Source organism: Bombina bombina, chromosome 4, assembly GCF_027579735.1.
Source record: "Bombina bombina isolate aBomBom1 chromosome 4, aBomBom1.pri, whole genome shotgun sequence".
Taxonomy (NCBI): domain Eukaryota; kingdom Metazoa; phylum Chordata; class Amphibia; order Anura; family Bombinatoridae; genus Bombina; species Bombina bombina.
This window is the reverse complement of record NC_069502.1, coordinates 981,546,046-981,570,924: the sequence shown is the minus strand read 5'-3', so window position 1 is coordinate 981,570,924 and position 24,879 is coordinate 981,546,046.

Here is a 24,879-nt window from a genome sequence, read left to right as displayed (position 1 = left end):
GGCTGATTGGATCAGCCAATAGGATTGAACTTCAATCCTATTGGCTGATTGCATCAGCCAATAGGATTTTTTCTACTTTAATTCCGATTGGCTGATAGAATTCTATCAGCCAATCGGAATCTAAGGGACGCCATCTTGGATGACGTCACTTAAAGGAACCGTCATTCAGTAAGAAGACTCCGGATGAAGAGGATGCTCCGCGTCGGATGTCTTGAAGATGGAGCCGCTCCGCGTCGAATGGATGAAAATAGAAGATGCCGTCTTGGTGAAGACTTCTGCCCGTCTGGAGGACCACTTCACCCGGCTTGGATGAAGACTTCTCCCGGCTTCGTTGAGGACTTTGGCCCGGTTAGATGATGACTTTTGCCGATTCCTTGAGGATGGATGTCCGGTCTTCAGAACAGTAAGTCGATCTTCAGGGGGTTAGTGTTTTTTTAAGGGTGTATTGGGTGGGTTTTATTTTTTAGATTAGGGTTTGGGCCACAAAAGAGCTAACTGCCCTTTTAAGGGCAATGCCCATCCAAATGCCCTTTTAAGGGCAATGGAGAGCTTAGGTTTTTTTTAGATAGTATTTTATTTGGGGGGTTGGTTTTGTGGGTGGTGGGTTTTACTGTTGGGAGTGTTTGTATTTATTTTTTTTTTACAGGTAAAAGAGCTGATTACTTTGGTGCAATGCCCCGCAAAAGGCCCTTTTAAGGGCTATTGATAGTTTAGTTTTGGCTAGGGTTTTTTTTTATTTTGGGGGGCTTTTTTATTTTGACAGGGCTCTTAGATTAGGTGTAATTAGTTTAAAGATCTGTAATTTGTTTTTTATTTTGTGTAATTATTGTGATTTTGCTAATTAAATTTTATTTATTTCATTGTTTTTAATTTAGTTAATTTATTTAATTGTAGGGTAGGGTTAGGTCTTAGTGTAACTTAGGTTAGGTTTTATTTTACAGGTAAATTTGTCTTTATTTTAGCTAGGTAGTTAGTGAATAGTTAATAACTTTTTAGTAACTATTCTACCTAGTTAAAATAAATACAAACTTGCCTGTAAAATAAAAATAAACCCTAAGCTAGATACAATGTAACTATTAGTTATATTGTAGCTAGCTTAGGGTTTATTTTATAGGTAAGTATTAAGTTTTAAATAGGAATTATTTAGTTAATGATAGGAATTTTATTTAGATTTATTTAAATTATATTTAAGTTAGGGGGTGTTAGGGTTAGACTTAGGTTTAGGGGTTAATAAATTTAGAATAGTGGCGGTGATGTTGGGGGCAGCAGATTAGGGGTTAATAAAAAATAATGTAGGTGTTAGCGATGTTGGGGGCATCAGATTAGGGGTTAATAAGTATAATGTAGGTGGCGGCGATGTCCGGAGCGGAAGATTAGGGGTTAATCATCAGTATGCCAAGGAAAACAAAATTACCAATAGAAAAATAGGAGCAGCACTAAAAAGCTTAAAGATAACTACAACCAGTGTTTAAGAAAATATATAAATACGTTTAATGATATATATATGTTCAATGAGGACTGCATTCACTGGATTTAAGTGAAAAGATAATCCTTATAGTTTATTAAAACATGGTGACGTTTTGAGGTCCACAGACCCCTTCCTCAGACCAAACAATTATTATATGTGTGTACATGTGTATTTACAGACATATAAAGACATAAATAGATATGTATACATATATTTATAAGTGCATTGGAGCCCTTTGCAGTCAAGTAGATGAAAACATGCAAATCATAATTATGGAATATTCATATTTAACAAAGTGTTTAACTGCGTATGCACTGTAAATATTTTACCTTCCCACCGATACTCAGGTGTTCTCATAATAGTACATTGGAATTGTGTATAAAGCCAGAGGGAGGCTCATTCTAATATAAAGAGTTAAAGCAGGAATGATTGCATAAAGGCAAAGCATTGCAGTGTTAGGACCAGTCATATTTGGGACACCTTGTAAGTTGGTGTCTGGCTTATGCAAAATATGGCCATATTGAGTGATTAAGATCCCAATTTTAACAAAAAAGTATAGGTGTTTTTGCAATATTTAAAAATGTTTTGTTGATGTGAAATAGGATGTGCGCAAATATTCTGTTTTGTGTAACTATTTGGTGTTGTTGGCTACACTCCCCAAGATAATTTAAAAATAATTGTGTAAGATGCGCTAAACCATATGGATATATATATATATATATATATATATATATACATATATATATATATATATATATATATATTTATATATTTATATAATATTAATTGTCAATTCGCACCATAATAATAAATATAAGCAAGGGAACAGAGTTGGTATTTAAAAATATATAATACACCAAATCCGGTGCATGGAAAATACAAAAAAAAAACAAAAAAAAAAACAGAAATATAAAAGAAAGAAAGAAAAAGGGTATTTTTGCACAGCACTCTCCCATTATGTGTGTATTAAAAAAACCTGCAATATAAGTAACAATTTGTAACAAGATTACACATTTATTTCCCCCCATACACAATATAATCATAGGGTTACAAGTTATCCTCAATAGATTTCAAGGTATTGGCAACTTACAAAATAGTAAGGCCTTAGAAGTCTCTTGTCAATCAAAGACATTAAATATATATTGTGATGTGGCATCAAAAAAGTACATCCTTTTTCCCATAGTAAAACATTCTTATAATGAATTCTACTAAGAATAGAAAAATCCTGCTTGATACATGTGGAATATGTATATATTTAAAAGGAGCAGATGCCCCAAAGTAAAATACATGCAAGTTTAGTGTCCTGCTGGGTATAAGGATATTGTTAGAGTTCATATCTTAATGGAAGTCCATGCCTGCTGTTATCCATCCTTACAAATATTGCCAGCAGAATGGATAGCAGTTAAGTGAGGTGATACTATGCAGTGTTTTTAGTATAAACGGCACCAGATATATAGCCATACCTGCCGTGACTTGTCCTCACAATAGTTAGCGGTATTATATGTTGCAGCTGTACATTGTCTTTAGTGTAGTGACGTCAAATGTAGAATCATACCTGCTACTCCGGCCTTTCCTGCTACAGTGTTCCGACCTTCTGTGGGCTGATTGCTCGATACAAAAATTGACCTCTTTGTCGGCATAATACTGTGCAGTCCGGTTTAGGTATTACGTTCTGTTCTGCTCAGATTCAGTTCAGCAAACTGCTAAGAGTCACATCCATTAAATCAGGTGTATGGAAGGGCTCTGACTCCTTTGTGAGATATCCTGACTTAATTTTTTTTTTCTTGGCATACTGATGGCAAGGCTGATTCTTCCTTGCATTCCTTCTGCTATGCACGTTTCAACCTCAAACACTAGGGCTTCTTCCGGCTTCTGTAGTTTTTAAAATTTCTTTACCTTTAGGTATTCGTTTATAATACAAAGCTCCTCCTTTTTCTGCCAGGTGAAATATTACTCAATGTGTCTATAGGTTGCCAATACCCCTTTATTTACATTGTAAAGAATTGAAGATAGTACCTAAGATTACAATCCAACTATATAACAAAAGTATGAAATCCACAGCAATCAGCGCACCCAGTAGAAATGAGAAACAAAGGCACTCAGAGCGTAAACAAGCCTGTTTAATTCAATGTATTGAATCTACATCAAAGGCTCCACAATAATGCAGATGAAAAGGCAACGGATACAAAAGGACAGGCAGCATAGGTCAAAACAGGTCGGACGCGTTTCATAGTGTATCAAAACATAACTTCCTCAGTGACCATGCTTATCACCCATAATACACCGCTATATAACACTAGGATAGACTCCTCCCAATGTATGTCTGTCCAATAGAAGACAAATAATTCTATCAAGCAGAATATAATGGGTGAAAATGGGGATAGTTAAACTATGCACTGATTAGTTAAAAATACAAGAAAATATTATAAATGTGAATACTAACCTAAACCAATCTAACTTATTTCATCACATGAATTAAAATCAGTGCATAGAATAAAAAATAAAAAAAAATAAACATATGTATAAAAAATTAAATAACAAAAAAAAACATATAATAACAAAGTGCTGAAAATGTTTAAAGAGATAGTGAAAAAATGAAACTATTGATCTACATATAGTTTAACATCCCAATCAGAGTTTAAACCTGAAGGCATCCTAGTATACAACTGAAAAATCCAGAATACTTCTCTTTTGATAAGAATAATTCCTCTATTCCCCCCTCTTGGGTGCCTGGGAATCAGTTGGATAGGCTGGAATGACAACAGGGAACTATCAGAATTGTGATATTTTTTGAAATGCAGGGAGATTAGAGTAGTGGACTCAGGGTCATCAATAAAATGCAAATGTTCTAAGAAACGGTCCTTGAGGGCACGTGTTGTTTGTCCTACGTATTGCCTCAAGCACCCCCTGCAGGTCAAAAGATAAATGACATAACAAGAGCTGCAAGTCATGTGTTCCCGAATCTGAAAATTCTTTTTGTTTACAGTAGACACAAAACTATTGCCAAAAGAAGCATAGGAGCAGGATTTGCATCTTCTACTCCCACACCTGAAAAAAAACAGGCTTAATGGACAGCCAATTTTTATTTTGTTGTTCCCTTGGCAACACAGAGGGAGATAAAAGATTCCCTATTGTTTGCGCTTTTCGTGATACAAAACATACACCTTCTTTAAGAATACCTTTTAAACTTTAATCTGTGGCCAAAATGGGGAGTGCCTTACGCACTATATTACAAATTCTACCATATTCAACACTATATGTAGTAATACATTTGGGTTTGTTAAACCTATCCTGTTTATTAGATTTACCAGACAAGAAGAGATCTTTTCTCTCGAGATGATCCACTTCATTTTTAACAAGCTCAAGAGCTGCCCTGCAATAACCTCTTTGAATCAGTCTATCAGTTAATTCATTAGAATGTTTTAAATAACTCTGAACATTCGTACAATTACGTTTGACCCTAATATATTGGCTCTTGGGGATAGAATCAATGGTATGTTTTGGATGACATGACCGGGCATTCAATATAGTATTGCCAGCACTGGACTTACGAAACAGTTCAGTCTCAATACATGATTTCTCAATATTAGAGCATAATTCGATGTACAAAAAAGAAATTGAGGTTTTACTATACTCCATAGTAAACTTGAGATTCATCGAATTGTTTTGAAGATAGTTCAAAAATAGTTCAAGAAGGTCTACTGGACCCTTCCAAATCAACAAAATGTCGTTGATATAGCAACCGTAAAAATGTATGTATTGCCTGAAGGGGTTTCTATCTCCATAGACGTTGGACAGCTCCCACCAACCCATATACAGGTTGGCATAGGAGGGGGCAAATTTAGCCCACGTAGCTGTCCCACGCATCTGGAGATAGAAATCCCCCTCAAACAAGAAAAAATTGTGCGTTAGTAAATAATCATTTATCTTTTGACCTGCAGGGGGTGTTTGAGGCAATACGTAGGACAAACGACACGTGCCCTCAAGGACCATTTCTTAGAACATTTGCGTTCTATTGATGACCCTGAGTCCACTACTCCAATCTCCCTGCGTTTCAAAAAATATCACAATTCTGATAGTTCCCTGTTGTCATTCCAGGCTATCCAACTGATTCCCAGGCACCCAAGAGGAGGGAATAGAGGAATTATTCTCAGCAAAAGAGAAGTATTCTGGATTATTCAGTTGGATACTAGGATGCCAGCAGGTTTAAACTCTGATTGGGATGTTAAACTGTATGTAGATCAATAGTTTCAGTGTTTCACTGTCTCTTTAAACATTTTCAGCACTTTGTTATTACTGTATATGTTTTTTTTGTTATTTCATTTTTTTATACATATGTTTATTTTTTATTTTTTTATTTTTATTTTTTATTCTATGCACTGATTTGAATTTATGTGATGAAATAAGTTAGATTGGTATAGGTTAGTATTCACATTTATAATATTTTCTTGTATTTTTAACTAATTAGTGCATAGTTTAACTATCCCCTTTTTCACCCATTATATTCTGCTTGATAGAATTATTTGTCTTCTATTGGACATACATACATTGGGAGGAGTCTATCCTAGTGTTATATAGTGGTGTATCATGGGTGATAAGCATGGTCACTGAGGAAGTTATGTTTTGATACACTGCGAAACGCGTCCGACCTGTTTTGACCTATGCTGCCTGTCCTTTTGTATCCGTTGCCTTTTCATCTGCATTATTGTGGAGCCTTTGATGTGGATTCGATACATTGAATAAAACAGGCTTGTTTACTCTCTGAGTGTATTTGTTTCTCATTTCTACTGGGTGCGCTGATTGCTGTGGATTTCATTCATTAGTTGGAGCGAAGGTGAAACTCTCTTTTCTGCACACCAGCTGATTGAGTTATGTCGGTGTAATGCAAAGGGAGTGTGTCCATCTACATGAAGATCACTGCAGGAATCCGTACACCATTTGCAGTAAGTGTTTGAGCGCTTCCCGGTTGTTGTACTCATATATAACAAAAGACATGTTTTAATTATTTCCCAGGATGACATTTCGTAAAGTATTTCTGGTTTGTACTTGCGACTGATTCCCCTTGCTTCTATTCTATTAAAGGGACTATACTTTTTCTATGTATACAGGGAGTGCTGAATTATTAGGCAAGTTGTATTTTTGAGGATTAATTTTATTATTGAACAACAACCATGTTCTCAATGAACCCAAAAAACTCATTAATATCAAAGCTGAATATTTTTGGAAGTAGTTTTTAGTTTGTTTTTAGTTTTAGCTATTTTAGGGGGATATCTGTGTGTGCAGGTGACTATTACTGTGCATAATTATTAGGCAACTTAACAAAAAACAAATATATACCCATTTCAATTATTTATTTTTACCAGTGAAACCAATATAACATCTCAACATTCACAAATATACATTTCTGACATTCAAAAACAAAACAAAAACAAATCAGTGACCAATATAGCCACCTTTCTTTGCAAGGACACTCAAAAGCCTGCCATCCATGGATTCTGTCAGTGTTTTGATCTGTTCACCATCAACATTGCGTGCAGCAGCAACCACAGCCTCCCAGACACTGTTCAGAAAGGTGTACTGTTTTCCCTCCTTGTAAATCTCACATTTGATGATGGACCACAGGTTCTCAATGGGGTTCAGATCAGGTGAACAAGGAGGCCATGTCATTAGATTTTCTTCTTTTATACCCTTTCTTGCCATCCACGCTGTGGAGTACTTGGACGCGTGTGATGGAGCATTGTCCTGCATGAAATCATGTTTTTCTTGAAGGATGCAGACTTCTTCCTGTACCACTGCTTGAAGAAGGTGTCTTCCAGAAACTGGCAGTAGGACTGGGAGTTGAGCTTGACTCCATCCTCAACCCGAAAAGGCCCCACAAGCTCATCTTTGATGATACCAGCCCAAACCAGTACTCCACCTCCACCTTGCTGGCGTCTGAGTCGGACTGGAGCTCTCTGCCCTTTACCAATCCAGCCACGGGCCCATCCATCTGGCCCATCAAGACTCACTCTCATTTCATCAGTCCATAAAACCTTAGAAAAATCAGTCTTGAGATATTTCTTGGCCCAGTCTTGACGTTTCAGCTTGTGTGTCTTGTTCAGTGGTGGTCGTCTTTCATCCTTTCTTACCTTGGCCATGTCTCTGAGTATTGCACACCTTGTGCTTTTGGGCACTCCAGTGATGTTGCAGCTCTGAAATATGGCCAAACTGGTGGCAAGTGGCATCTTGGCAGCTGCACGCTTGACTTTTCTCAGTTCATGGGCAGTTATTTTGCGCCTTGGTTTTTCCACACGCTTCTTGCGACCCTGTTGACTATTTTGAATGAAACGCTTGATTGTTCGATGATCACGCTTCAGAAGCTTTGCAATTTTAAGAGTGCTGCATCCCTCTGCAAGATATCTCACTATTTTTGACTTTTCTGAGCCTGTCAAGTCCTTCTTTTGACCCATTTTGCCAAAGGAAAGGAAGTTGCCTAATAATTATGCACACCTGATATAGGGTGTTGATGTCATTAGACCACACCCCTTCTCATTACAGAGATGCACATCACCTAATATGCTTAATTGGTAGTAGGCTTTTGAGCCTATACAGCTTGGAGTAAGACAACATGCATAAATAGGATGATGTGGTCAAAATACTAATCTGCCTAATAATTCTGCACTCCCTGTATACACATGTTCATAAAATTAAGTTTTATGGGAAACTTTCATTATACTTTTCACATTTGTAAAGTGTTTTTGTATACTCTTCATATATGATTTTACACTTTCATAATTAAAAGGTTTATTATGTTATGAAATATAAAATACTTATTATTATTATTACATTCTCTTTAAAGGGATACTCATTTTTTCACATACCTCTAATAATGAATTGTTTAAGGCTCTTCTTTAAGGATCTTCTGTAGTCTAAGTAGCAGACCTTTTTTGTGTTCAAGGGGGCACTCGTTTCCTGTTATTAACTGAATTTGGTATTGTCAATATCCCTTATTATTTTTTCTTTTTTTTTCTTCCGTACTTGTTCAGAAAGGGTACAATATTAATCTCCTCATTTAGATCTCTAGTGTTTAGAGATTTTAAATTATAAATTCACTTGCACTGATTTGCAGCAATCTTTGATCTAGATTGCCTCCCCTTTCTTGAAGATCAACTAGCTCTAATCCCCTAAATTTAAGACTTTCATCCATCTGATGTGACTCCACAAAATGTTGTTTAATTCTTTCCTTCAGTTCTCTATACATTTGTCCTATGTAATATTTTAGACAATTACATACAAACATGTAAACTACTCCTTTACTCTTGCAGGTTACTGTGTGTCCCTGAGTATAATGTGTTTTTCTATACATATCCACAAATGAACTATCTATAATCATACTTCACATACTGAGCAGTGACTGCATTTGAAGTTTCGCCATTTGCCAGCCATGTTTCTGTTTTTAGTTCTCTGTAATGACTCCTGTCTAATTTATTTTGCAAATTTGGCGCTTTTTGCCCTCAAAATAGTTTAATCTGGTCCTATTATATTATTAGGTAATTTATTAATTTGGTTCCATCATTTTTTAGGGTTCTAAAAGAAGAGTTGATGTTCTATATAGGCACTTACAAGATAAATATAAAGACAAGCATGTATTGTCCAGTGTAGACTCTCATTATGCACTGCTGGGATAATTGTCACTTTTTATTCATTTTCAGAATGATCATTTCACTTGGAATTCACAAGATAAATATACACTGTGTATGTCTATTGTGGTCTACAGCTTCTACTATGCACTACTACTTGTGTAAATGTTACTTCCAGTTTCTAGTATATCCAGTTCCAGAGCACTCAATCTGTTCTAGTGGCACCTATGGGAGAAGTACACTTTGTCAGTGGCCCCGGATATAATGAGCTTGATACCCCTGTACCAATAAATCTAACACACATTTTATTATACTGCTTTGTATCACCAGAACAATACAGGCAATCTCCCCTATTTTTGATCTCTAGATCTCTCGTAAGCTTCTTTTAGTATGTTTTGTGAGTATCCTCGTTCTTTGAATCTTTCTTGCAGTTTTCTCAATTCCTCTTTAAATTGACTAAATTCTGTACAATTTCTTCTCTGTCTAATATTTTGACCATAAGGTGCATTGTTAAATAGTGATGTCGTGAACCTAAAATTTTCGGTTCGCGAACGGCGGACTCGAACTTCCGGTATTATTCGCAAACGCGCGAATCACGCAAACCGCCATTGAATTCAATAGGCAGGCGAACTTTAAAACCTACAAGGACTCTTTCTGGCCACAATAGTGATGGAAAAGTTGTTTCAAGGGTACTAACACCTGGACTGTCGCATGCTGGAGGGGGATCCCTGGCAAAACTCCCATGGAAAATTACATAGTTTATGCAGAGTCTGCTTTTAAGCCATAATGGGCCTAAATCAACTAACATTCCCAAAGTGGCTGTCTCAAAACATCCCGGACAGAAGATAGATTGATAGATAGGATAGATAGATATACATAGATTGATAGTTAGATAGAATCGATAGAAGAGAAATAGATAGATTTGTTAGATATATAATTACCCTAATAAAGTCTAATAATTAAACATGCATTCTTGGACCCAACTAGCTTGTGTTAATTAGTACTTTTCTTAGCACTTTAATCCCTGTTCCCCCACCCCCCTATCGGGGGTGTTCTATATGGCCTGCCTGATTACCCTGAAAAAATATAATAATAAGACATGCGGTCTGGTACCCATTTTAACTAGGTTGTGTTTTAAGTACTACCATTCTTAGCACTTTAATCTCTGTAACTCCCCCAATTTGGTGAGGTCTATATGGCCTGGATGATTACCCATACAAAATATAATAATAAGACATCTGCTCTTGGTCTGCGACCCATGGTAACTATGTTGTGTTAATTAGTAATGTCCTTCGCATTTTAATAGCTGTTACTCATACTCACCCTATCGGTGGAGGTCTATATGGCCTGCATGATTACCCTTACAAAATATAATAACCAAACCTATGCTCTGGGACCCATGGTAAGTAGGTTGTGTTAAGTAGTACTGTTCTTTGCAGTTTAATACCTGTTACAACACCAAATGGTGGCAGGTCTATCTGGCCTTCATGATTAGCTGCACCCAAACCCAAAAAAAAGCAGAGTGGTCTTAGACTAACACCCATGACTAACTCGGTTGTTTCAATTAGTATTATTCTTAGCACTTTCATCCCTGTTACGGGTGGTCTACATGGCCATCCTGATTAGCCGAACAAAATACTACAATCCAACCTTTGCTCAGTCTTCATAGGCCCTTCATTGTCTGTATTTTGATAGTACAGTTCTTATTATTTTTATAGCTGATACAACACCGAATGGTGGCAGCTCTATATGGCCTGCATGATTAGCCGCACCCAATACAAAAATAAATCCAAGCAGTCTTGGATTAAGACCCATGGCTAACTCTGTTGTTTCAAGTAGTACTATTCTTAGCACTTTCATCTCATCATCCCTGTTACTTCCAGGACTCTCGGTGGTGGTCTACATGGCCATCATGATTAGCCTAACCAAATACTACAATCCAACCTTGGCTCAGTCTTCATAAGGCCCTTCATTGGCTGTATTTTGATAGTACTGTTCTTATTAGTTTAATAGCTGATACGACACCGAATGGTGGCAGCTCTATATGGCCTGCCTGAATAGCCACACCCAAAGCCAAAAAAAAGCCAAGCGGTCTTGCACTAACACCCATGGCTAACTCTGTTGTTTCAAGTTGTACTATTCTTAGCACTTTCATCTCATCCCATACTTCCATGCCTCTTGGGGGTGGTCTACATGGCCATCATGATTACCCTCACCAAAATATAACAACAATACGTGCGTGCAGGGAACCATGGTAAGCTTACTTCCTTTCTCAAAATCGAGTATAACAGTTGCAGGCAGAGGTTCTGACCCTGCATTATGGCTGCACCTCTCCCTAAAAGAGGCATGCGTTACAGAGTCTGTGGGCATGTATGTAAAGAGCTGGCCTGCCTAAAAAGAGCAGCAAGGCTGTACAGGTTGTTCTCCTTCAGTCGTTTTATACGCTGTCCCACGGCCACGACCCTCAACAACCACAACAGAATGAAACACCACATATGCCATCCTACAGGTATGGCATTGATTTTAGTTACACAGCGATATTTATTATGAACCGTGAAATTGAAAACAAAAACATGATTGGACACCAAGTACAGTACAGGTCGTTCTCCTTCGGCCTTTTTAGAATAGTGTTCCGGACCCCCAACAAAAACAACAGCAGGAAAGAGGACATATGGCATCCTTTTGAACAATAGATGACAGGTAAGGCATAGATTTTACAAAGCCATAGATAATTTTTTTGAAACTGTGAAATAATAAAAAACATTGCACACTTCTTTATCCTTAGGCCTTTTTATAAGAGGCTCCCGGAGCCTCAACTGAAACAACAGCATGAAAGAGGACATATGGCATCCTTGTGAACAATTGATTACAGTTAAGGCATTGATTTTAGAATCCCAGAGATCATTTATATGACCCGGGAAATAGAAAAAAACATTGATTAGACACCCAGTACACTTATTTATTCTTAGGCCTTTTTAATAAGAGTGTCCCGGAGCCTCAACCGAAACAACAGCATGAAAGCGGAGATATGTCATACTTTTGAATAATAGATTACAGGAAAGGCATTGATTTTAGAATCCCAGAGATCATTTATATGACCCGGGAAATAGAAAAAAACATTGATTAGACACCCAGTACACTTATTTTTCCTCAGGCCTTTTTAATAAGAGGGTCCCGGAGCCTCAACCGAAACAACAGCATGAAAGAGGACATATGTCATCCTTTTGAATAATAGATTACAGGAAAGGCATTGATTTTAGAATGGAACAAACAGAGAATGCAGCCAGCCAGTCATCCGAAGAACCGGAAGTCAATCCATAGACCAAACCGCGGAGCAAGGCGGCATGGAGTTCCAAAAGCAACTGCATGCACGGAGGGCCGTAGCCGGAGAGCAGAGGATCAGGTGTCAAAGGTAAAACGGAGAAAGAATGGCAGGCCCTCGATCCAGTAACTTGTATAAAAACTGAAAATGTATTAGGCAGTTTAAAAATAAAGAACATCAGACATGGCAGATAAAACAATGCAGGGTATCAGTTTTTGATGATTTTTTGAGATATTGTAATCACAATGAGTTGGGACTTTCATTTACGGGGGCTTTCAGTGAGGAGCAGGTCAACTATCTTGATCTCAATATCAGTAGTGAGAATTTACATATTGTCACTAAAACTTATCGTAAACCCACTGCAGGGAATACGATTTTACACGCTTCTTCACACCATCCAGCTCACCTTATTAAGTCTATCCCTAGGTCCCAATTCAGTCAGAAGAAACACCAAGAGTGATCTTATTTATGACCAACAGGCTGGTGAACTTAGGGATAGACTTGTAAAAACGAGGGTATAAATATAATGTTCTTGAATCCTGTCAGACATCAATAAGAGATACTAAGGAAGTATCTAGTCATAAGAGGCCTGATCACAAAAATGATTTTGCTGACTCAGTAGTTTTTTCTACGGAATATAGTCAACAATATGATGAAATTATAGGGATTCTTAAGAAGCATATGCACATATTGAAGGCAGATGAGACATTGTATCCTTATACTAGCAACTGCAAATTTGTTTCTAAAAAGTTAAGGACACTCTCACAAATTTTGGCCCCTAGTCAAATCACATGTAGCTCATATAAAAATAGTGGAACTTGGCTCAACAAAAAGGGTACTTTTAAATGTGGACATGCAATTTGCTATATATGTCCTAATGTAAAAACAGGACACCAATTTTGCAGCCATACCACTAGCGACATCTATGACATCAATTTTTATGCAAATTGTGGTTTTCAATTTGTAGTATATCTGTTAATATGCAAATTTTGTAATTGCCAATACGTTGGTAAAATGACTAGAATGATAAGGACCAGATATAGTGAACACGGCAGAGATGTCAAAAATTACAGTAAAGATTCTGCAGTTGCTAATCATTTTAATAACTACCATCTAACACATATAGCAAACCTTTCAGTCCAAATTATAGATATGGCTGTAGTGCCTACTAGAGGAGGGAATAGGGCCAAAATCCTTGAAAAGAAGGAACTTTATTGGATCTTAAAATTAAAGACCCTTGCCCCCAAGGCATGAACAGAGAATGTGATTTAGATTATTTTATTGATAATTGACAACTTTCAACTTTATTATGGGCCCAAGTGGAGTCTGCTATCATTTTTCTGTAATTCCATGGTTGCAGTGCTGTCTTTATCTCCTGCATTCTGATTGTATCCAGGAGTACAAATTCTTTATCTATTGATATTACTCTCTTTATCTCTTGATATTACTCTTTATCTATTGATATATTTTTGTATATTTATACCCTTATGGTTAAATATGAGTTCTCATATAGGCTGAAATGAGTTCTTGATATGTTTGATGTATTTTGGTCTCTCTTTAAATTTAATATTCAAATATTTACTCTTATAGTATCATCTTCATGACTATCAATATATACAATGTATGTAGCTGGTTAATACACTTTTTGGTGTATTGGTTTAACATCTAATAATTTTTATTACATTGTTATTATCATCTGCTGAATTTGTTCTGTACGCAGTCTGTTCTCATCCATTTAACTATTTCACTTGCCTTTTGAGATTCTACCTGTATATCTATCTTTCATTGCAGTCTGTTTTTAAACCTTTTTTCTACTTATAGCTGTGAGGCAAGGACATAGTTAAGTCTATGACTCTCACTGCATAAATAGATGAGGTTTCTTACACAGTCCCTCATCGATGAGTAAGCGCCTGAAGGGGGCGCGGAACATGTAAAGGTACCCTGCATTATTTTATCTGCCATGTCTGATGTTCTTTATTTTTAAACTGCCTAATACATTTTCAGTTTTTATACAAGTTACTGGATCGAGAGCCTGCCATTCTTTCTCCGATTGATTTTAGAATCCCAGAGATCATTTATATGACCGGGGAAATAGAAAAAAACATTGATTAGACACCCAGTACACTTCTTTATCCTTAGGCCTTTTTATAAGAGGCTCCCGGAGGCTCAACAGAAAAAACATTATAAAAGAGGACATATGTCATCCTTTTGAATAATAGATTACAGGAAAGGCATTGATTTTAGATTCCCAGAGATCATTTATATGACCCGGGAAATAGAAAAAAACATTGATTAGACACCCAGTACACTTATTTATTCTTAGGCCTTTTTAATAAGAGTGTCCCGGAGCCTCAACCGAAACAACAGCATGAAAGAGGAGATATGTCATCCTTTTGAATAATAGATTACAGGAAAGGCATTGATTTTAGAATCCCAGAGATCATTTATATGACCCGGGAAATAGAAAAAAACATTGATTAGACACCCAGTACACTTATTTTTCATCAGGCCTTTTTAATAAGAGGGTCCCGGAGCCTCAACCGAAACAACAGCATGGAAGAGGACATATGTCATTCTTTTGAATAATAGATTACAGGAAAGGCATTGATTTTAGAATCCCAGAGATCATTTATATGACCCGGGAAATAGAAAAAAACATTGATTAGACACCCAGTACACTTATTTTTCCTCAGGCCTTTTTAATAAGAGGGTCCCGGAGCCTCAACCGAAACAACAGCATGAAAGAGGACATATGTCATCCTTTTGAATAATAGATTACAGGAATGGCATTGATTTTAGAATCCCAGAGATCATTTATATGACCCGGGAAATAGAAAAAAACATTGATTAGACACCCAGTACACTTATTTATTCTTAGGCCTTTTTAATAAGAGTGTCCCGGAGCCTCAACCGAAACAACAGCATGAAAGAGGAGATATGTCATCCTTTTGAATAATAGATTACAGGAAAGGCATTGATTTTAGAATCCCAGAGATCATTTATTTGACCCGGGAAATAGAAAAAAACATTGATTAGACACCCAGTACACTTATTTTTCCTCAGGCCTTTTTAATAAGAGGGTCCCGGACCTCAACCGAAACAACAGCATGAAAGAGGACATATGTCATCCTTTTGAATAATAGATTACAGGAAAGGCATTGATTTTAGAATCCCAGAGATCATTTATATGACCCGGGAAATAGAAAAAAACATTGATTAGACACCCAGTACACTTATTTATTCTTAGGCCTTTTTAATAAGAGTGTCCCTTAGCCTCAACCGAAACAACAGCATGAAAGAGGAGATATGTCATCATTTTGAATAATAGATTACAGGAAAGGCATTGATTTTAGAATCCCAGAGATCATTTATATGACCCGAGAAATAGAAAAAAACATTGATTAGACACCCAGTACACTTATTTTTCCTCAGGCCTTTTTAATAAGAGGGTCCCGGAGCCTCAACCGAAACAACAGCATGAAAGAGGACATATGTCATTCTTTTGAATAATAGATTACAGGAAAGGCATTGATTTTAGAATCCCAGAGATCATTTATATGACCCGGGAAATAGAAAAAAACATTGATTAGACACCCAGTACACTTATTTATTCTTAGGCCTTTTTAATAAGAGTGTCCCGGAGCCTCAACCGAAACAACAGCATGAAAGAGGAGATATGTCATCCTTTTGAATAATAGATTACAGGAAAGGCATTGATTTTAGAATCCCAGAGATAATTTATATGACCCGGGAAATAGAAAAAAACATTGATTAGGCACCCAGTACACTTATTTTTCCTCAGGCCTTTTTAATAAGAGGGTCCCGGAGCCTCAACCGAAACAACAGCATGAAAGAGGACATATGTCATCCTTTTGAATAATAGATTACAGGAAAGGCATTGATTTTAGAATCCCAGAGATCATTTATATGACCCGGGAAATAGAAAAAAACATTGATTAGACACCCAGTACACTTATTTTTCCTCAGGCCTTTTTAATAAGAGGGTCCCGGAGCCTCAACCGAAACAACAGCATGAAAGAGGACATATGTCATCCTTTTGAATAATAGATTACAGGAAAGGCATTGATTTTAGAATCCCAGAGATCATTTATATGACCCAGGAAATAGAAAAAAACATTGATTAGACACCCAGTACACTTATTTTTCCTCAGGCCTTTTTAATAAGAGGGTCCCGGAGCCTCAACCGAAACAACAGCATGAAAGAGGACATATGTCATCCTTTTGAATAATAGATTACAGGAATGGCATTGATTTTAGAATCCCAGAGATCATTTATATGACCCGGGAAATAGAAAAAAAACATTGATTAGACACCCAGTACACTTATTTATTCTTAGGCCTTTTTAATAAGAGTGTCCCGGAGCCTCAACCGAAACAACAGCATGAAAGAGGAGATATGTCATCCTTTTGAATAATAGATTACAGGAAAGGCATTGATTTTAGAATCCCAGAGATCATTTATATGACCCGGGAAATAGAAAAAAACATTGATTAGACACCCAGTACACTTATTTTTCCTCAGGCCTTTTTAATAAGAGGGTCCCGGAGCCTCAACCGAAACAACAGCATGAAAGAGGACATATGTCATCCTTTTGAATAATAGATTACAGGAAAGGCATTGATTTTAGAATCCCAGAGATCATTTATATGACCCGGGAAATAGAAAAAAACATTGATTAGACACCCAGTACACTTATTTATTCTTAGGCCTTTTTAATAAGAGTGTCCCTTAGCCTCAACCGAAACAACAGCATGAAAGAGGACATATGTCATCATTTTGAATAATAGATTACAGGAAAGGCATTGATTTTAGAATCCCAGAGATCATTTATATGACCCGGGAAATAGAAAAAAACATTGATTAGACACCCAGTACACTTATTTTTCCTCAGGCCTTTTTAATCAGAGGGTCCCGGAGCCTCAACCGAAACAACAGCATGAAAGAGGACATATGTCATCCTTTTGAATAATAGATTACAGGAAAGGCATTGATTTTAGAATCCCAGAGATCATTTATATGACCCGGGAAATAGAAAAAAACATTGATTAGACACCCAGTACACTTATTTTTCCTCAGGCCTTTTTAATCAGAGGGTCCCGGAGCCTCAACCGAAACAACAGCATGAAAGAGGACATATGTCATCCTTTTGAATAATAGATTACAGGAAAGGCATTGATTTTAGAATCCCAGAGATCATTTATATGACCCGGGAAATAGAAAAAAACATTGATTAGACACCCAGTACACTTATTTTTCCTCAGGCCTTTTTAATAAGAGGGTCCCGGACCTCAAGCGAAACAACAGCATGAAAGAGGACATATGTCATCCTTTTGAATAATAGATTACAGGAAAGGCATTGATTTTAGAATCCCAGAAATCATTTATATGACCCGGGAAATAGAAAAAAACATTGATTAGACACCCAGTACACTTATTTATTCTTAGGCCTTTTTAATAAGAGGGTCCCGGAGCCTCAACCGAAACAACAGCATGAAAGAGCACATATGTCATCCTTTTGAATAATAGATTACACGAAAGGCATTGATTTTAGAAACCCACAGATCATTATTTGCAACCGTGAAATAGAAAAAAACATTGATTAGACACCCAGTACACTTATTTTTCATCAGGCCTTTTTAATAAGAGGGTCCCGGAGCCTCAACCGAAACAACAGCATGAAAGAGGACATATGTCATCCTTTTGAATAATAGATTACAGGAAAGCCATTGATTTTAGAAACCCACAGAAAAAAACATTGATTAGACACCCAGTACAGTTATTTTTCCTCAGGCCTTTTTAATAAGAGGGTCCCGGAGCCTCAACCGAAACAACAGCATGAAAGAGGACATATGTCATCCTTTTGAATAATAGATTACAGGAAAGGCATTGATTTTAGAATCCCACAGATCATTTATATGACCCGTGAAATAGAAAAAAACATTGATTAGACACCAAGTACACTTATTTATCCATAGGCCTTTTTAGCAGAGGCTCCAGGACCCTCAACAAAAACAAGAGCAGGGAGGTGGGCATAGGAGTACAATGGAGTGTAACAATAATAATGTGAAGGGGAAGATTGCGGAGTTGTGTCATTTTAATTTTGTTATTGTGGGAAATACTTGCAATGACCTTGCTCTGGTGAATCCATATTGCAAATGTGTTTTTTTAAGGCACTGTTTGTCTATTTTTTGAATATCAGCATTTGGTAATTGAAGCTCAACTTAAGGCTGGTGAGAAACGACCTTTCTTCTGGCTGTTTGCAAATGTTGTGGCTCTGGACAAACATGTGAATAAGGGGCCATCAGCCATATTCTGCACGCAACCCCTTTGATGATTGACGATAAACATGTGTCACCTGCAATCAGAGCCCGTTACTTCTGTCTAAATCATCTTCCTGGTATGGACAGACCACTGTTTCCCACAGCAAGTCCAAAGCTTGAACTACAAGATTGTCTTGAGTATGGTAGGAAACCAAAGTTTATTTAATTCTGTACTATCACCACAAAAGCTGAACTTCTTGAAGCAAGGAAAATGCAAGCAATTTCATGTGCTTATGGATGACAAGGACGTCCTGTCCTGTGGTGCACAGAGATGGAGAGGATTTTGGGCCTCCCTGTACACTACCCAGATGTCTCCAACATCACCAGAAACACAAGACAGTGACTCTTGGGAAGTTCCTGGAGTGTTCCGGTAGCCATCTCTTTGCGCCCCGAAAGGAATACTTTATCAGTGTTTTTGTATACATCCGACAACAGCTTCGGCGACTGTGGTAACGCACATGTTATTTACTGTTGTTCCAGCTGTGGCAATATCAATTGGCATTAAAAAGGTAAGATTTGGGGGGGGCGGAGCCTATAGCTGTTGTGGTAGGACGTGTGTTTGAGGAGCTCCAGGTCTTACAATTTACTTTGGAGTTAGTTTTCAACCTTAATTTAATTTTCTTTTTGGGATTCATAGTCACACTTTCTGGGGCTATCCAAGAGGAGCCTGGTAAAAGCACTAGTCACCCCTTATATCAACGGGTACGGAGACCTGTTTTTTGCCTTTCCAATATGGCGCTGGACACCAAACTAATCCTGAATGAAAAAAAAAGGTAAGATTTGGAATAGTGACACACATTTTATGCACGCTGTGGCAATTGCAATTTGCATTAAAAAGAATCTGCTAACAACCACTACCTACGACCACACCTGACTACTGAAGTCATGCTTCAGTTATTAACTCAAGTTAAATTAATTTTTTTTTTTTTTTATTATGCTCAGCAGATTAAAAACATACCATTCTTCTAGTCATATCACACGACATGTCAAAATGCTGCATGGAAAATGGCAGTGTGCAAAGTCATAATCTTAGTGAAGTGCATTACATTTTCTAAAATAAACAAAAATACCGAGAACAAAAAAAAAAAAAAAAAAGGAAAGAGGACATATGGCATCCTTTTGAACAATAGATTACATTTAAGGCATTGATTTGAGAAACCCAGAGATAATTTGTTGCAACCGGGAAATCTAAAAAAAAATGGATTAGACACCCAGTACACTTATTTATCCTTAGGCCTTATTAGCAGAGGCTCCAGGACCCTCAACAAAACCAGCAGCAGGAAAGAGGACATATGGCATCCTTTAGAAAAATAGATTACAGGAAAGGCATTGATTTTAGAAACACAGAGATCATTAGTTGCAACCGTGAAATCTAAAAAAACATAGATTATACACCCAGTAAACTTCTTTATCCTTAGGCCTTTTTAGCAGAGGCTCCAGGACCCTCCACAAAACCAGCAGCATGAAAGAGGACATATGGCATCCTTTTGAAAATTAGATTACATGAAAGGCATTGATTTTAGAAACACAGAGATCATTTGTTGCAACCGTGAAATCTAAAAAAACATAGATTATACACCCAGTACACTTCTTTATCCTTAGGCCTTTTTATAAGAGGCTCCCGGAGCCTCAACAGAAACAACAGCATGAAAGAGGACATATGGCCTCCTTGTGACTAATAGATTACAGGAAAGGCATTGATTTTAGAAACCCTGGGATAATTTGTTGCAACCGTGAAATCTAAAAAAAGATTGATTAGACACCCAGTACACTTATTTATCCTTAGGCCTTTTAGCAGAGGCTCCAGGACCCTCCACAAAACCAGCAGCATGAAAGAGGACATATGGCATCCTTTTGAAAATTAGATTACAGGAAAGGCATTGATTTTAGAAACACAGAGATCAATAGTTGCAACCGTGAAATCTAAAAAAACATAGATTATACACCCAGTACACTTCTTTATCCTTAGGCCTTTTTATAAGAGGCTCCCGGAGCCTCAACAGAAACAACAGCATGAAAGAGGACATATGGCATCCTTGTGACTAATAGATTACAGGAAAGGCATTGATTTTAGAAACCCTGGGATAATTTGTTGCAACCGTGAAATAAAAAAAAAGATTGATTAGACACCCAGTACACTTATTTATCCTTAGGCCTTTTTTTAGCAGAGGCTCCAGGACCCTCCACAAAACCAGCAGCAGGAAAGAGGACATATGGCATCCTTTTGAAAATTAGATTACAGGAAAGGCATTGATTTTAGAAACCCGGAGATAATTTGTTGCAACCGGGAATTTGAATCAAACAAATGATTTGATGGACACCCAGTACACTTCTTTCTCCTTCGGCCTTTTTATAAGAGGGTCCAGGACCCTAAAAAAAAAACACCAGCAGGAAAGAGGACGTATGGCATCCTTTTGAACAATAGAGTACAGGTACAGCATTGATTTTACAAACCAAGAGATAATTTTGGTCAAATGTGAAATAGAAAAAAAATTGAGTGGACACCCAGTACACCTCTTTCTCCTTAGGCCTTTTTATAAGAGGGTCCAGGACCCTCAAACAAAATACCAGCAGGAAAGAGAACATATGGCATCCTTTTGAACAATAGAGTACTGGTACGGCATTGATTTTAGAAACCCACAGATAATTTTTTGGAAAAGTGAAATAGCCCCAAAAACCATGCTTGGACTCCCACTCCAGGTCGTTCTCCTTCAGCTTTTTTATAAGAGGGTCCAGCACCCTCAACAGAAACTACTGCAGGAAACACCACCACATATGCCATCCTTTTGCACAAGCGAGTACAGGTATGGCATCCATTTTAGAAAGCCAGAGATAATTGAGAGGAACCAGGAACATTTTTCTAAAAATTTGATGGGCCACCCATTACAGGTCATTCTCCTTCAGCCTTTTTATACCATGGGCCACGACCCACAACAGGCACAACAGCATGAAACACCACATATGCCACCCTTTTGCACAATAGAGTACAGGTATGGCATAGATGGAACACAGAGATAATTTAGAGCAACCAAAAGACGGATAAAGATGCTTGGTCGGTCCTCCTCCTTCAAATTTGTGGCATTTTGCGTTCAATTTAATGGTCCACCAGATATGAGTGGTGTGCTAAGTTGTACAATTCGTAACAGTTTAATCACTAGTGTTATGTGACTTTTTTTTTTAATTTGAGTTTTGTACCCACAGAGCTGCAGCAGAGGCCAGAAAAATTAGGAATGTACAAATGACTGAAAAATGTGGGTATTGTTGTAGCAACTGCTGTAGCAGCGGCCAGAAAAATTGATGTTTGGAAAACATTTATAAAGTGCCCTAAAAGCTTGTGGCTTGAACACTAGTTGTTGGTGGATAAGTCAAGCAAGTCCTCCGGCTTTTTTTTTTAAAAAAAAAGGCCAGCCTGTGTACCAGTTGTAGCCCAAGCCAGCTCATCTCATCATCAGGCCTTTTTTATTCAAATGTATCACCCAATGTCAGTCCCTTCGGGATCCAGCCCTCATTCATTTTTATAAAAGTGAGATAGTCAAGGCTTTTTTGACCTAGGCGACTTCTCTTCTCAGTGACAAAACCTCCTGCTGCACTGAAAGTCCTTTCGGACAGGACACTTGAAGCGGAGCAGGCCAGAAGTTCCATTGCAAATTGGGATAGCTCAGGCCACAAGTCCAGCCTGCACATCCAGTAGTCAAGGGGTCCATCGCTCCTGAGAGTGTCGAGATCCACAGTTAAAGCTAGGTAGTCTGCTACCTGTCGGTTGAGTCTTTCTCTAAGGCTGGATCCCGAAAGGCTCTGATGGTGCATTGGAGTTAAAAAGGTACGCATGTCCTCCATCAACAAGACGTCAGGAAAGCATCCTGTCCTTGCCGCCGTGGTCGTGGGAGGAGGAGGAGGATTCATTTAATCTCTTCCCCTGCTACATTCCCGTGGTGCTGTGACATCACCCTTATACGCTGTGTAAAGCATAGTTTTTAATTTATTCTTAAAGTGCTCCATCCTTTCCGACTTGCGGGAATTTGGTAACATTTCTGGCACTTTATGCTTATACCGGGGGTCGAGGAGCGTGGACACCCAGTGTAAGTCGTTCTCCTTCAGCATTTTTATACGAGGGTCCCTCAACAGGCACAACAGCATGAAAGAACCCATTTGAACAAGGTTGGATGCCGAGCTAATCATGTCCCGTTCCTCCTCCTCACTGATCTCACTGATGGTATCTTCTTCCCCCCAGCCACGTACAACACCACGGGTACCAGAGAGGTGACAACAACGAGCACCCTGGGATGCCTGTTGTGCTCGGTCTTTCTCCTCCTCCTCAAAGCCACATTCCTCCTCTGACTCATCTTCCTCACAATCCTCTTCCTGCGTTGCCGCAGGTCCAGCAAGCGATGCTGATTCGGCTGTTTGTGGGGGTGATGGACACCACAACTCTTCCTCTTCCTCTTCACGCTCATCTACTGCCTGATCCAGCACTCTTCGCAGGGCACGCTCCAGGAAGAAAACAAATGGTATGATGTCGCTGATGGTGCCTTCGGTGCGACTGACAAGGTTTGTCACCTCCTCAAAAGGACGCATGAGCCTACAGGCATTGCGCATGAGCGTCCAGTAATTTGGCAAAAATATCCCCAGCTCCCCAGAGGCTGTCCTAGCACCCCGGTCATACAAATACTCATTAACAGCTTTTTCTTGTTGGAGCAGGCGGTCAAACATTAGGAGTGTTGAATTCCACCGTGCCGGGCTGTCACAAATCAAGCGCCTCACAGGCAGGTTGTTTCGACGCTGGATATCGGACAAGTGCGCCGTGGCCATGTAGGAATGCCTGAAATGGCCACACACCTTCCTGGCCTGCTTCAGGACGTCCTGTAAGCCTGGGTACTTATGGACAAATCGTTGTACAATTAGATTACACACATGTGCCATGCACGGCACATGTGTCAACTTGCCCAATTTCAATGCCGCCACAAAATTACTTCCATTGTCAGAAACAACCTTGCCAATCTCCAGTTGGTGCGGAGTCAGCCACTGATCCACCTGTGCGTTCACGGTGGTCAGGAGTGCTGGTGCGGTGTGACTCGCCGCTTTCAGGCAAGTCAACCCCAAGACGGCGTGACATTGCCGTACCCGGGATGTAGCATAGTACCTGGGGAGCTGGGGGGGTGCCATAGATGTGGAGCAAGACGCAGAAGTTGAAGAGGACTCAGCCGAGGAAGAGGTTATGGAAGAGGTTATGGAAGAGGATGGAGTAGGAGGAGTAGAGGAGGTAGCAGCAGGCCTGCCTGCAAGTTGTGGCGGTGTCACCAACTCTTCTGCAGAGCCACGCATTCCATGCTTGTCAGAAGTCAGCAGGTTTACCCAATGCGCAGTGTAGGTGATATACCTGCCCTGACCATGCTTTGCAGACCAGCTATACGTGGTCATATGGACCCTTGCCCCAACGCTGTGTGCCAGACATGCCATAACTTCCTTTCTCACAACACAGTACAGGTTTGGGATTGCCTTTTGTGAAAAGAAATTTCTGCCAGGTACCTTCCACTGCGGTGTCCCAATAGATACACATTTTTTGAAAGCATCAGACTCCACCAGCTTGTATGGTAAAAGCTGGCGGGCTAAGAGTTCAGACAAGCCAGCTGTCAGACGCCGGGCAAGGGGGTGACTTTAAGAAATTGGCTTCTTACGCTCAAACATGTCCTTGACAGACAGCTGACTGTGGACAGATGACCAGGAACTGTTACGTAAGAGAGACTCAGTGGAGGATGGTTGAGAGGGGGCAAGGAGGAGAGCACTGGTTGACATGGCTGAAGATGCTGGAGCAGGAAGAGGAGGGCGGCTTTCACTTTGTGTGCTGCTTCTACTCATGTGTTCTTCCCATCGGCCTTTGTGATGGGAGACCATGTGCCTTGGCAAAGCAGTTGTACCTAGGTGGCTGTTGGACTTCCCACGACTCAGTTTCTTTTGGCACGGGTTGCAAATGGCATCGCTGTTGTCAGAGGCAGACACACAAAAAAAATGCCACACTGCTGAGCTCTGCGATGAAGGCATTCTGGTGGTGGCAACAGCATGCATTGATGAGCATCGGCGTGCTGTCTGGCTTACCCCTGGTGACGATGCATGCTGCCTGACTGTGCCAC